The sequence below is a fragment of the Carettochelys insculpta genome, chromosome 3, assembly GCF_033958435.1.
Source record: "Carettochelys insculpta isolate YL-2023 chromosome 3, ASM3395843v1, whole genome shotgun sequence".
Classification (NCBI taxonomy): Eukaryota; Metazoa; Chordata; order Testudines; family Carettochelyidae; genus Carettochelys; species Carettochelys insculpta.
In genome coordinates, this window is record NC_134139.1 from 109,934,046 (window position 1) to 109,949,872 (window position 15,827).

The 15,827-nt window shown below is 39.8% G+C and overlaps 1 protein-coding gene across 4 annotated transcripts in view; it reads right to left on the minus strand.

Moving 5' to 3' along the window:
* The window catches only part of LAMA2 (laminin subunit alpha 2), a 588,677-nt gene that overhangs the window by 302,523 nt on the left and 270,327 nt on the right, over positions 1 to 15,827 (minus strand). The gene's annotated exons all lie outside the window — the stretch shown is intronic.

Below are 15,827 nucleotides of genomic sequence, written 5' to 3' on the forward strand. Positions count from 1 at the left end.
CGGTTCATTAGAGGAATTATTTATATTTATTTTTCTTAGATCGAATTACATAATCTTTCATATATATCAAATTTAATGTAGAAAAACTGTTTATTTCTAGAGGGGTAAAAATGGGCGAAAGAGATTGTGAGGCACAAGAGACAGGGAGACAAGGATGCTTTATTAGACCTAAATAAGGCTATATTTTTGTTTCTATCTATGGGAGGAATTATCCTTGTAACTCCTATTCACACTAATAGGAGCTGAATATGTGAAATCCCTGGGGCTTTGTGATGATAGCCTATCTCTGTGAATTTCCTGACTTTTGTGTATTTGTGTCTGTTACCTTTAATATCATTTTATTACTATTTCATTTTTTTAAAAACCCAAAACACCATGATAACAACAACAAAATCTATCCTGCAGTTGTTACACTGGTCAGGAGACAATGAGATTATTTTGCTGGTGGCCAACATACATTTTCAGTTATGCTTATCGATTCCTAAAACTGTGAAATTTTCATACTGTGGGTTTAGGTACAATACAGTTTATGAAGTGGCATTGGTTGTCAATTGCTGAGAAGATTACGTCTTTTACAATCATATGACATAATTTGTTCTGGGGGAAAAACACTCTGTATGTTCTTCTGTGTAAAAAATCATGTTACACAATAGAACGGAGAAATTCTGTACCTCTGCATTGTGTTTTGGATGCATTAGCACCATCCAACAGCAGGATGAAACTGCATTGCTAGCCGTGGAAAATGTGCTAAGAAAATTAGTAGCAAATGGGTGTCATGGGGAAATTGAACTGCCCACCAAATACACAGCCCACTAAGCTCTGCACTGCCCCGTACATCGACTGAGGCTCCACAAGGCAAATCAATGTATTATTTTTAAAATAAGTATTTTATTCCAAACAGGTAGGGAAATGTTTAGCTGAGAGAAAATGCTCCCAAGCTCCTCCTTGAGTACCTGGGCCTCCCTTCTTTGCTCACCTAGTCCTATGTTATGTGGATCTATTGCACAACTTAATGAAGTGGTACTACGTGCATGTGCATTCAAGTGTCTGTGAGAGACTTCTCAGTAGCCACCTTTCCTTGCCACATAATCACCCAATCCATTGTCAGAATTTCCTTACATTCCAACTATGCCACATAGGAACAGAGCACGGAATCCATGCATTGAGATCAATCTGAATTTCTTCTATATTAGTTTTTAGAAAATGTCACACATAGCAGAAAAGTAATATTTTTTCACAGTTACATGTAAAACCACACTCTCTTGGATGTACAGGATAAACTTGTATGAGACACTATATATACAGCAGTGCAAGGTAAATATGTGAACTGTTCACTAGCACTGAAATATATCCTTCTACAAATCTGTATTTCAAGCCACTGATCATCCATAACCCTGAATCTTCTGTACCAATCAAAAAGAGGCAGAAGTATGTAACCTTGCTAGCCATTAATAGACCTTTGTCATTTCTTTCGGGGGTAAGAACCCTCTTTAAAATCAGGTATTTAAGGTCTTATAATTTGGCAGCTGAAAGCAAAGAGATCTCAGCACAGAATTTTGTAAGATGCTTACAGCTGAAATCCTGGACCTACTGAAGTCAGTGGGAGAGAGATTTGCCATTGATTTTCACGAGACTAGAATTTCACTCTGTTTTTGAGACATCTGAACTCAGGGTGAGGTTTTGAAAAAGTGCCTGAAGGGAGCCAGAGCCTATTTTCTTTGGCTGTTGGGAAAATCCAATCCTTATTCCAGCACATCATTTTTAACCATCTTAATCACTCCTTCAGTTCAATGTGCAACATTTAACTGTATATATCTTCTTCAAGTCAAAACGTAGATGTTAGTCCTAACATAAGGCCCTCAGAGTGCAATCACTGTGATTTATATACTACCTACATGAATTTCTTTTAATTAAAGAAACAGTTCCTGTTTTCAAGATGGGGGCCCATTTTGACAATTCAGGAAGACTTTGTGACCCATGGCAATTCAAAACTGGAGGAGGAGGAACGAGAAGGTTCTCCCCTGGAAAAAACACCCTCCACCACCCCCCAGCTTAAACCCTTCTCAGCCCCAAAACACCCCCTCGCCCACCCCTCCCCCGGCTTAAACCCTTCTCTAGGTTTGCCAGACTTTTGGAAAACTTATGCAGAACATGGGATCCCCAGCCAGGGCTGCCTGTCCCACATAAGATTTCCAAAAACTGGGGTGGTGGGTGGGGACCCTGGGAGCTGGCTTGGGCATGGAGCCTTGTCCAGCAGTGCCCATCACGGGATCCTGGCTGGGACAGGCAGGGAGGACCCCATAGACCTGCAGCTGGGAGCTAGCTGGGGCACAGAGCCCTGACCAGCTCTCAGTCCCTTCTCCTGGACCCCCTTGTCCCCAGGCTTAAACCACTCTTAGAACGCCCCAACCCTCACATACCTCACACAAGTTCCATGTGATGCTGATGCTGCCCCCTGCTGCTCCTTCACTGGGCCACTGCCATCTCCTCCTCTGCATGGTTCCCGCCAGCCCTTCTATTCCCTTACCCCTCCTGCAGCATGAGCAGTTCCCTGCCCCACCACTCTGAGATGGGACTCAGTTTAATTAGTTTAATGGCTGGATCCCTCCTGCTAGCTGTTAAACCAATTAAATTGAATTTCATTTCAGCACAGCAGGGCAGGGACTGGGAGGCAGAGGAGTGAACAGCAGCAGAGCCACAAATGGCTCCTTTAAGAGCGACATGCGGCTTGGAGTAGCCCAGCCAGTGACCCTTACCAAATCTAATCACAACTCATGTTTGGGTCATGACCAATAGGTTGGGAATTCCTGGATTAAAGTGTTCCAATACACTATGCCTTCCTTCTGTCTGCTGGCAAAGAGTATTTTCTGCTTACTCCTAACGTAAATCAGGCTGCTAGGCCCTAATACAAACAAGTCCTTATTAACAATGTAAATGTTCTGCTTCAGTTCCAAATGCTTCAATAGCTACCAGGATTTCAAAGTGTCTTAGCTTTAATGCAAATAGTGTAGTCTGAAGCTATGATTAACTTTATAGCTGAAAGATAAAATGTGGATAAATGAGCTATTACTTGACAAGAGCAATAAGAGAAAATGATTTAAAGGGTTGAACTTAAGTTAGTGTTGCTCAGAGCACGTTAGGTGAAGGACAATTGTCTACATGAGGCACCAAAAGTTTCTGGACCATCATCTTTGCCAGCAAAGAATACAGAAATAAAAATGTTCTGTAAATTATACAGTCTTGTGTTTAATTTACTTTTATGTTAAGTGTTTGCAAGATTGGGGCCCTAGCTACTACTTGCCTTGCAGGCTCAGAGCTATTAATTTTCATAAAAGACTACTTGTGGTCAACTGTATCTACCAAAGTATGCTGTCCAGCTGATAACCAAGGTCTTCCCATTGTTGAGGAAAAGGAAGAAGTAAGGGAATGTACATACAGTATACTTTAAATGTATTGAAAAAGTGGAATTTTGTAGAACCAGGACTCACTTTGTTATACATTAAATCCAGACAACTATACATGTGTGGGATGTCAGGTGGGACTTTTAAACTGAAGTGTGCTCTGCATGGTAATTAAGGCCAAATTTACAATTTGCCATTTAAATCTCAGCTCTGTATGAACAATCACTTCTAACTGAACATTCATCAGCACTCACTTCCATCTTGCATGCCTGTGATGGGTTTTGTGCATTTAATTATATAAACTGCAGAGGCAGGTACTAATAATTGAGAAAGGTATTTGTGCACACACGGAGGCCAATTTGAGACTTGCTGTCAACATGACCTTAAAGGTCCATTAATAAGACAAAGGTTTTCCTTGGAATCCTTACTCAAAAATATTCTTTCCATGCACTGCAGTGTAGTGTGATGTGTGTAATTATCCACAGGGCTTACTGTAATCTCTAAGAAGTACCAGTTCTGTCATTGCTTCAGAATTCATTATGATTTCAGAAAAGTCCTGTTCTAACTTTACTTCCACTAAAAATCAATTTTTCAATTCCCATATAACTTCAATGAGATCTGAGTTTGGCCAAAACTGACCACTTCTGAAAAAAACACCTTTAATTTTTAATAAAATTGTAGAAATTGGACTTCTTCAATATGACAAGCACCATGAAGTGACCTTCTTCAGAGCCATATTGATATTTATTTTGCTTGGACTGCAACTGGACTCACCTTAAGCCCTTGGATATTCAGATAGTTGCTGATTTTCCATCTCAAAAGAGTGTTTAAAGAGTAGGCAAAGGGATTTCTCTTAGAAATGATTTTCAGGATGAATGACACTATGTAAATAAATGTAAGTTTCATGTGTGCACACGTGCATTTTGAAAACCTACACTATAATTTCATATGTGCAACTCACCTTACTGCATATTAATACTGACACCTGTTCAACACTTTATGCACCTGATTTTCCAAAGCCATATAAACTATTATGCAGATACGCCTGTACAAAGTTAGTGTAGGCTCTGGTTTGTGAGAGTGTCACACAAACTATTTGTGCTAGAGACAGAGGATCAATAATGTTTCTACAACTAGACAAGAGATATTTTGCTAAATTTAGCCTCTCTGAAGAAGTGGGTCTGTCACACGAAAGCTCATCACCTAATAAATTATTTTGTTAATCTTTAAAGTGATACTGGACTGCTTTTTTGTTTTGATAGTATATGGACTAGCACGGCTATCTCTCTGTTACTTAACAAAATTAAAATTTCTACTGGCATGCAAAGATATATATAAAACACTTTTTCATTCCAGAGGACCATCTCCTGGAGTCCTTAATCAGACATCCTTCAAAAAACAAAACAAAACAAAAAACCTGAACACAGACTTCAGGATTTAGAATTGAATGTTTTCATTAAACTGTGCCTTAGCTCATACTGTCCTTTCATAATCCAACTGGAACAGTTGATTTAAGAGATTATTTTTGCATGATAATTATATTCCTATCAGAAGTGGGTAAAAATCAGTGTGAGTAACATCTTGGTTACTGTTTGTGGAGAAGACTTGGTCTTCTCACAAGGGATGAGTGACTGACAGACACCTAGAAGTATATACTCCGAGCCTTTGAAGTTCTGAGCAAAATAAGCTCACACTGAAACCAGTCCAATGATCTCAATTCAGTGAACTGAATTGAAATTAAGGAGAGCCCAGGGTGTTTAGCATTTCAAAGGCCCTGTGCCAGATAATCAGAGAACAAACGTGGTCACTTTGTGCTCACAAGAATCGAAGAATCAATGAAACAAGCATGTGTTCTAGAGAGCAGTGTTAGTGAGGTTATTACTACTTTAGACACACACAAAAAAAGTTCCAATGAAAACTATACTGACACCTTAGAGTTTTCAATCTTAGCTCTCACCTGCGGTAGGGATCACAGCGCCATTAAATGGAAGCACTTCAGCGAGGTACAACAGAGGGATCAAGCTACAATACCAAATTTTAAGAATAATCTGAGTAAAATTCAAGGTTTTTCAGTACAAAATGTTTCAAATTGGTTCAGTTTGATCTAAAAAAGGTTCAGCAAGCCAATACAAATGTTTTATTAATAAAGCAGTTTCTACTTCTGGTACTTTGGCCACTGGGGCACACCTGAGCCAAATAATACTTTAAGTAAGGGGTCCATCCATTAAATTTGAGATATTCTCTTAATTCATGGAGTGATATTCCACGAAGTCATAAACCTTTCAATATCATGTCTCAGAATATGTAAGACTAGGAGCCCTGTAAGAGGCACCACTGCTACCTGGGACCGGGTGACCTAAAGTAAGACTCCAATATTTTTACTCTTCCTGTCTCTGATGGGCCTCCATTCGGAGAGCAGAGCACAAGAAGGAGGGAAAACTAGTGCTGAGAGCAAAAGTGGAGGGATCAAAGAACAGAAAAGCCCTTTGAATTGTGCTATGGCCCTATTCATATACTGTTACACCTCTGATCCTCTTTCCTACTGGTTGTATCATCTAGTGCTTAAAATTAACACGATAAAATTCCAATGCATATGAGTTATACATAGTGCAAAACATGACCGTCTCATTGTAGATTAAATGTCTAACTTTTGCATGGGGGTGGGGCAGGGCAGAATGGAAAGGGGAAGAGACTATATGAACACTAAAGTGAGGAACATATACCTCTATTGCCTTCCTAATAAAGATAATGTGAGTGTTTCTTTGACTTCCATCTAGTTTGGATATCTACCATAAATCACAGGTGTCGCCTTGGGACACAGTGTGGTATTATTTGCTGTTTTCTAAGAAAACAGAAGTTTCTGCTTTACAAAGACAGGGCCCCCAGGACATTGTGGAGTTTCTGCTAAGAGTTCAAAGCAGGGCATGAAAGCACTGACTCTACCAGGATACAGACTGCTGCTATTCTCATACTCACTTGGGTGGTACAAATATTTTTGCAGCTTTAGACACTTTTAATTTTAAATTCATTCCCACACAAGTTAAATAACTGTGTTTTCCTTGAAATCTATCCAGCGAGAGAGTGACCTTGTAAAAAATATCATTACCCTACACACTTGTCTCTGACCTAATCAAAATACCTCTCAATTCATCTTCAGTTTTAGGGGTTCTGCTTCATTTGGACAAATGTACCACTTTTACCTCACCTAATTGCTTACCTCTAACCTATAGTATTGTACATTGTGTCTATTAGGAACATTGAAATGAATGGTGATACTGAATTAGTATAAACGCACTATCAATGTGAGTGTAATGATTCCCCAAGCCTGGTCCATGGACATTTGGTGATCTGCAAGGTACTCACTGGTCCCAGGGCACTGACTTGTCTTCTTTCCAGTGGCTGCATTTTATGAGGAGACAGACAAGATTCATAAATATGTGTTAACAGTACTTTTACATGTAACTAACAGCTGTTGTCACCACAGGAACGGTAAGCAATCATGCGTAGGGGGAAAGCAGTCCCTCACGATCATAAAACAAAGGAAGGTAGTACCTGTGTTTCTGCTTTCACATATATATTATTATTGTTGTTTTTAAAACACCCCAGACAATGTACCACTAACCTAACTTGGATCAGTTAGAGATATAGTCCTTGACTCCAGCAAACAGGATCTGAATAAAGTAAATCCACCCAATCACAAAAGAGATTCAAAAACTAAAGCTTTGTAAACATAGTGACCAAATGCCACACTATTCATTACAATTATATTCCTATGAGAGAAGGGTGGGGGTTACATTTATGGTGCATTACCACAAAAGCCTGATGTAGTTGCAAGGGTTTCAATCCTGAATGAATCTGGTTTGGCCTAATGTATCAGCTTAGCAGTTACTGCAGAAGTGAAATGGCCACAATCCTTTCAAGAACTCTCCCTGTATATTTGCTTAACCAAAAGTGTCAAAATTTTCTGAAGACTGAGTTAATGTTAGAACCATACTAACACAGCCCCACAAATTAACAGGGCCATTCCCATTTTTAATATAAGAAACAATTTCATTTTAGAAAATGCATGGTGAGTAATTAAATCAGAATTTGGATACAGAGCTATTTTTGCTGGTGGAGTTCATCTTGCCAAATGATTAATGGTGCTTTGGAATTGCTCTAAGATCAGTTGGATGTGTGATTTCAGCTTTGCTTAAATCTGAAAGGTAAAATATTAGCACATTTAGGACTGTATTTAGGTTACAGAAAAGAAGCACTAGGTCAGGAAGTAATTTATATGTGCAAAAGTAGTATGTTGCATATGACTGAGCAGCAAAAATGTCTTTGTGATAGGGCAGAAGAGAAAATAAAGATGGAGAGAGGCAAAAAATGATTTTACTGACATAATTTCAGGTAAAATATTTTGAGTGTATTCACTCAATCTGTGATTGCAGAGACAAACCTGCTCTGGGATATTTTGCTAATCATTAAATACCCAGACACCAAAGGCTACCCAGAGAAGCTGAGACACACATTATGAGTATGTCTGCACATCATTGTAAACCTAGGTGTGAGGCACCCAGGCTTGTGGACTCAGTGTAGTAAGCCCAAGCTTTTTTGTCCACACTGCACTGTAAAAATGGGCTTTGCAATTGCTGTACCATGGTCTCAAAGTCGCATCTGATTCTGGTCAATGGCTTGAGCTACATGGGTGAAAAATGACAAGGCATGAACCTGAGTATCAGTGGGAATCAGGCTCTGACTGCCTCACCACCCAGCCCTGACAGGGCCCTAGCATCTGGGCCCTGAATACCTGCTGACCAAAGTAAGGGTAGTTTGTTGGTGGATGGTAGGGAGGCTTGGGCTCAAACCTTAGTCAGAGCTGGGTTTAGTGTGCATTGCACACATCCCCTGTATGCAATGGGGATGCAGTTTAAATGTTTTGGGACACTTCAGTATCCACATGGAGGATACTTCTTATGGGCTAGCTTGAAAACTACTTTCCAAACTAGTCTCCACATTAGATTTCCCACAGGATCTTTTTAGATCCAAAAATCACATCAAGTAATATCCTCTAGTTGACCTGCTGGCCAAATATAAACCCAAAGACCTCAAAAATATAATGCGACAAGCTTCTCTGTCCAGATGAATAGTGACAGAGAGATAGCAGTGTTAGTCTGTATTCTATCAAAACAAAAAAACAGTCGTAGCACTTTAAAGACTAACAGATTATTATTGACTGCTTTTTTGTTTTGTGTTCAGATGGAATATGACACTTGGACAATGAAAAGTTCATTACAGAGTTAGTGATATGCCCATACCCACAGTATTACAGAATTAGCAGACTCTGTGACTGCCTGCCTAGCCCACCCATCTAATATCATCTGACAATAATTCAATGGGGAGGAAAAGTAAGGTATTCTAGAAGTGTTTTAAAGCATGTAAAAAATAAGAGTTAAGCCCCAAATCACTGTAGTAAAAGTTGGGTAACTTTTCCCAGACTAACACATAGAGACCCAAATTAGTACCATATTGTACACATGCAGCATGAAAATAATATCCTGACAGGAAAGAAAATATCACCTTAAAATGGAAAGCTACATTTCCTCAAGATATTAATCTAGACTAGATGAATTCTGTAAAAAGTAGAAAAGTGGATATTGTAACTTCAGACATGAGAATTTGTTAACTTAAAATGACTCGGTATGGTTAGACCTAATACACGTTCCCTACAGCAGGAAGATTTACGAGGTCATTGTGTTTCTGTGACTAATCTGCTAATGCAACCCACTTTTAGAAACTGCTGCAAAGTGATTAACTTGTTATGGTACCTACATGAGGTATTTTTGTACAATGGAATTATTTACATGACCCCCATAGTCATTCTGCCAGGTTTATGAACTTCTTAGCTCTTGCACACTTGAAGTTTTAATAAAGACTTTATTGCGTCCAAAAAAGTTGCCTCAACTTTTTGAGGCTTTATTTTGAAGTTATTGCCACAACACTGTCTCTAAACACAGATTTCAACCAATTTACTTATGTACACTGAGTTATAATTTAATCAACATTGCATGAGGAGTGCAGCATTTAGCCATTTTAGCCCCACCCTTCACATGGTATAATTCTATGTAGCAGTGTTGGCTTGTACGGAGCCACGACTGTTTACATCAGCTGAATATCTGGACTCGTGAGTTTATTTCTGGTTGTTATGGCTCTTATATCTGCAGTCTATAGTCTAGACCAGGGGTCATCAACCTTTCCAAGCGCCAAAACTTAACCCTTTAACTTCTACATATGGTACAAGTGCTGGTGATACTTTTTAAAGCCACTAATATCTCTACTTACAACAGTTTCATTAATAAATAAATTAAGACGCAGAGCTTTACCGTTTAGGTGGCAGGTGGTGGCATTAGCTGGTCTTTTGTTAATCCACAGGTGGCATGGCTTTGAGCAAGTTCCTGGCTGCATGGGAAAGAGGATTAGGACTGAGCACTCGCCTTGCATGCTTATGCAAATCAGCTCGCGTGCCACTCTTGGCACTTGTGCTGGGGATTGCTGACCCCTGGTCTAGACTGCAGCTTTCAAAGTCAATACCCCATAGGGAGTGTGTTGCACATGGTTAAGAACTAAAATACCACAAGCCATTAGGGACAGTACACAAAGTAGCAACCAATGCTACATCATTAAAAAGGCACATGGAGTGCTACCACAAGTATTGGTCTTAGACTACCTGCTGATGTAGAGAAGGGATGAGGCTATGGCCCGACACTCTTTTCAGGATGTTTCATATAACTGGTGATGCTAATGGAACCCAATCTTGTGTTCATCTAGCTGTCTGCAACACAGAACTAGAAGAGGTATAGATGCTTCATCTCTGCTGTGCTCTCTATTTCCCCTCTACAAAGCCACCCAAGAGAAGGCAAAATATGACCTTTTAAGATAATTATTTTTGTAAGAAGATTCTTCCCGAATCCGTCATTCTTCTCAATATCTTTGTGACCTTCTGTCCTCTGCTTTCACTTCTCTTCATTCAATCCCTTCAGTGATTTTTAAGACTGAGTACCCATATTACTTCAAATCATTCTCCTTGATCCATTGCTTTTGCTATACTTTAGCACATAGAGCAGCATGTGAGGGATGTCTCTAAAGTTAAGACCTAGAACTAGCATGATGTCCTAACAATATATGGTGCGCCACTGTGTGATGTTGCTCTTGTTAAGCCCAAAACAAAGAGAATTTTAAAATGCTACAATCTTCCTGAAGCAAGTCCAGGAAAAGACAGATTAAATCCTAAAATCCTCTAGACTCCTGGCATCACTCACACAAGGGATGTGATTAGCTATTGAAAGGGAATGTCATATGGAGGCAAAAATAAACCATGGAGAGGAAAACAATAATAAAGTCATTAAAGAATTGTACTATTTATCATCTCAAAAATATTTTCCATACACCTGACACCAGAGAGTGAGAAATACAGTGAACCCAAATTGGCTGGACTGCATGTTAGCTTAAGACCCAGCTCAGAGCTCTCCCGCCTAAAGAGGAGATTTGGACAGGGAATGCAACATGATTCTTTGCCATACACCCAGGGAAAAGTGGTTAGTTGCAGCCCTTCTCTTAGATGCTTATTTCTCCTGCTCCCACTCCAAGCCAACTCAGCTTGGCTGGTCTGCCCCACTCTCCAATCCTACCCATTTAGAAGGACTCACGGAAAAGCCATGCTAGTACCAAAAGAAGCACTGTTACTACCATACAGGATCTGAAGTCCTACTCTACTCTTATACCTCTGCAGAACCATAGTAAGTCCAGTCACACTCTGCTCCCAGGACAACAAAACATTTAAAAGTGCTCCTGAGCCCTATGGGGAAGAGCTATTCCCATGGTTAAGATCTATTCTATAGTCCGGAACCGTTTTCAGTGATAATACAGAATTAATTGTAAAGGAGGAAGAGGAAGCAGTGAAACAGCCTTTCGTCCTCAATCCTCAGAGTCCCACTTTTTCTTAAATATTTGAATGCCCTGTTTAGGGCTTTGAGACATATTCCCTATAAAGCAGTCATGAGAAGGGCTTGGCACCAGGAACAGAAGTGCATATTCTCCTTTCAATGCCTGTGTTTAATTTCACACCAAGCAGAATATCCTAGCAAGAAATTATTCTATAGTCCCTACTACATATCCCTGCTTCTCCCCTAGGAAGAGGTAAAAAAAATAGTTTTGAACCTCAGTCTACACTCCCTTTGTCAGAGCAATTTTTCCTCTCTGATCTGCAGTGTGAATCTCTTGGATGCAGTGTGCAGCTACATTCTGTCTTGTGCACCTGTTTCATGATCAAAATTTCCAGTGCCCTCAGAGCTACTGTAGAACATTTGATACAGACACACACTGTACATCAAAGAGCAGAATTTTAACTGCAGCTTCTTAGACCCTCCAGGAAAAAGAGAAAATGTTTTGTTCTCTGTGGCTAAAGCCATATTGTTTCTTCTTTCTTCTCTTAGGTGCTCAAATAAATACTGTGAAAGGTTGTTCTTGTTGTTGTTTTTGTTTTTGATAATCAGTGTCATTCTCAAGTTTCACCTCTCTCTTTTTCCTCATCCCACCTGAAAAATGGAAAGCTCAATAAGCTCATGTGTAGCAGTTTCATTCTGAATATCACTTCATTTTACCACACACCTAAGGCCTCCTAACTTTGGGGCAATCTGAATTTACTCACATCCTGTTGGCATATTAATAAAATGTGTTTAAAAAAAAGCCCTTATGGCAGGTGTGAGCAAACTTTTTACATTGCGCCCTGCCCCCCGCTTTTTTGGCCCTGCAATTAGCTGCCCCCCCAAACTATGGGAGGGGCATAAGAAAGGATGCTGGGGGGGGTGCTCAAGAAGGGGGCACCACCACATGGACAACTGCCGGTTCTTCACACGCTCAGCAGTCACTCCTGCCACAGCCTCCATGACCTCCCCAGCCATGCTGACACCATGAAGCCCTGCCACTTGACTCAGGGCCTCTGAATACTCCAATTGGCCCAGCGGCAGGAGGGTGTTCCCTTGATGAGGGACACAGCAGAGGCCATGAGGGAGGAAGCAGAGGACTGGGGAGGCAGAGGAAGCCATGGGGGTAGGGAGGTGTTGAGGGAAGGGAGTTGATTGCGTTGTGGCCCCCCACACACCAAAATGTCACCCCCCACACTTTGTGTATCCCTGCTGCATAGGTATTTTATGATTTCCAGTGAAATATAAGCCTCTGGGGATAACAACAAGAGTCTCTGGAACTTTGAAGAGTTCACTGAAACTCTGTGTATATAACATATTAATAGTTGGAAAAGTTTGCTGGGACCTTTTTTCTCTGCTCTGAACAGGATGTTGAACACTGTGCTAAGGAGGCATATTTTTAAGGTTATCCAAGTCACTGGGAATTCACATTTCCATCAACATCATTGTAAAACACACAAACAGAAAACTGTTACTCATTTCATTTTTCTTGTCAACTTCCTGTGATTTCTGTGTAAGTTGCCTCACTTATCAAAGAAAGAAAATATGAATTTTTGGGAGTATTGCCTTTCAGGCAGCATTAATATTCCATTCTTGGCCTTTTTAAATATTTTACACAGACCATTTGGCTATATTTCTGGTTCAATGGCTTATAATTTCCTGACCTACTGCACGGTAAAATTTCAAAGTAAAGACATCTTTCTGATGCTCTCGGATCACCCACAGCAAGTGCATTATAAGCCATGGCATCTGGACAACTGTGTGTGGTAAGATTGAGTATCTTTACCAATGTAGCTAATGATTATACTTTATTGTTAGTGTCCCCTTCATATTACTGTAATTAGTTGCACACTTACATTAATATTGACCATAATGACACCCATTATAATGTAGTCATATAGCCTTTCAGAAACATTACACGGTGATTCAACATGGATACTAGCATTTATTATGATAGTTCCTCTCAGTAATAGTGATTTTTTTGTGTAATCCCAATAATATTTTCATTGTACTTGAGCATTCATTAATATCCGCTTATTATAAAGTGGTATTCCCCGCCTATTTAGGTAAGGTGAAACATTGCCTTGCAGTGGTAACTTAAGTTCCCAGGATGCTTCAGGGCAGTCCAAAAGGATTCTGGTATTCTGCAGGCTCTACCAGTAAGACATAAAACTCCACTGCGATCACGCATACTACAGCACTGCTTTATTATTTATGAAATTTGAATCCATCTTACACATGAAATCAGGTTGCTTCTAGAGGGTGAAGGTTGACAATCAGAGAAAAAGAATCCTTGGGCCTAAATTTTCAAATGCCATTTAAATGAACACAGTTTCACTGCCCTCAAGATGATGTGATTCTCAAACATGGAATCAGATGCCTAACCTTCCAGATGTTTGAAAATTTTGGTCCTAAGATATAGTAGTGACTCTACAGCACAGTTTAGGGTTTGATATTTTTGTGTAGCTTTATTGGAAGGGTACAGTTCTCCCAATTTTCATTGTCATGTGCAGCACATTAAGCCTCGCAGTCTTCTAGAATCACACAAAGAAATTTTAGAAGAACACACAGCTTCTTTTCATTATGGTTTCAGCAAAGAGCAGGAGTCTACAGACTATAAGGCTATGAATAGCTGGAGAGCATCACCAATGTTTGCACTCTGTTACAACCAAGCAACACAACTGAAACCAAGGGGGAAGAAAGTCAGTGATGTTGGACAGGTTTAACTGAGGAAAGAATCTTCTGCTTATTGGCACTACTTCAACACTCCCTGATTATTTTATTTACAGACAATGAGTAAAATTCCTCCTTTTGATCAGCACTATCCCTTCTTCCCTACCAAACAGAGAACAACTTCACATGCTGTATATTCATATGCAAAACTATCACTGCTTCTAATGGTGATCAAGAGTGAAATCTCTGAAGAACATGTAAGAGAGACCATGTTCCTAGAGTCACAGACTTTAGCCCATATTTTACAATTTCCAAAATCGTCAGCAAAAACAGTGGGCGTTTTGGAAAATAATTTAGAAGTTTCCTTCAATTACTTCCTGAAAAAATGGTTCTTTTGTACAGTAAACTCTTTCTTACCCAGCGTTCTATCATCCAGAACTCTCAAATTATCAGTATTTTAACCATAAGTAAATTTTAGTTATGTTTTCCATAAGGGCAGAATAGTGAAAGTAAATGCAAAAAATACAGCAAATACAGTATGTTTACAATGTACAATACTACTGTTGTTGGTAAATAAAGTACTCTGCATACATTCATGCCTGTTTCTTAAAATCTAATCTTGTTTTTCTTTACTGTTATGCACTGCTAGGTATACCTCTCTGTTATCCAGAATGTTTGAATATCTGGCAACCTCCTGGTCCCAGGGCTGCTGGACATGGAAGAGTTTACTGTATCGATATCAGAGGGGTAGCTGAGTTAGTCTGCATCTGCCAAAACAACAAGAGGTCTTGTGGCACCTTACAGGCTAACAGATATTTTGGAGCATCAGCTTTTGTGGGCAAAGATCCACTTCATCAGATGCATGAGTGGGGGTTCCTCCTCTCCTGAGAATTGGCAATGTGACAGGCCACAGCAAGGTTAATTCACTACATGATGTATTCTTAGCAGATTGTATATTGGAATCACCTTATTTCATAAAAACAAATAGAGTATCAAACAGAAAGTGGACTAACATGAGGTCTACTCCACATTTTCTAAGCAAAAAATAATCTACATTTCAAAAATTTGCCAGAGGGAATGCTGCCCTTAGCTGTGATCCAGAATTACAGCTAATAGCCTGAAAGGCATACACTAGACCTAACTGACTTTCTTCTAACATAACTATTTTGTCAAAAACGCTGTTTAAAAAACCTCGGCATTTTAGAAAAATATGTGGATTTCTTCAACATTTCCTTGTTCTTGAAGCAAATTCAATTTTTTGATATCTTTTAAAATATTTGCTGTTCATTTTCATTTAGTTTTGAAAGTTCACAAATATTTGTTTTACCACTTTGTGTCTTTTGAATGGTGACAATTTGTCACATGTTGCTAGTGACTGGGGAGTGCCAGGCAGCTCATGTTAGTTGAAGAATGGCATCACTGAGAGCCATTTTGGTCAGTACCAGAACATGCCAGATGTCAAGCAGCTGGTTGTGTGCATCTTTTAGTACTTCCAAGGGGACATGCAGGTACACGGCCACCTTGCATAATAGGTTGTGAAACTGGCAATAGTCATGCAGGGGCAAGGAGGGAGCTGAAGACACTCTGGCATCCAGGGATGAGGAAGAGAAAGACTCAATTTCCAGCAGGCTAAGCAGTTCTTCCTCCAATATCAGTTCTAAATGTCTGCTCAGTGATGATTGAAGAGGAAAGATGACATCCACAACTCACTTGTTCTGTGTTATCACACTCCAAGCTGGCAAGAAGAGTTGGGTGTTTGGCATGAAGAGAAAAGGTGAGGAATCACAGA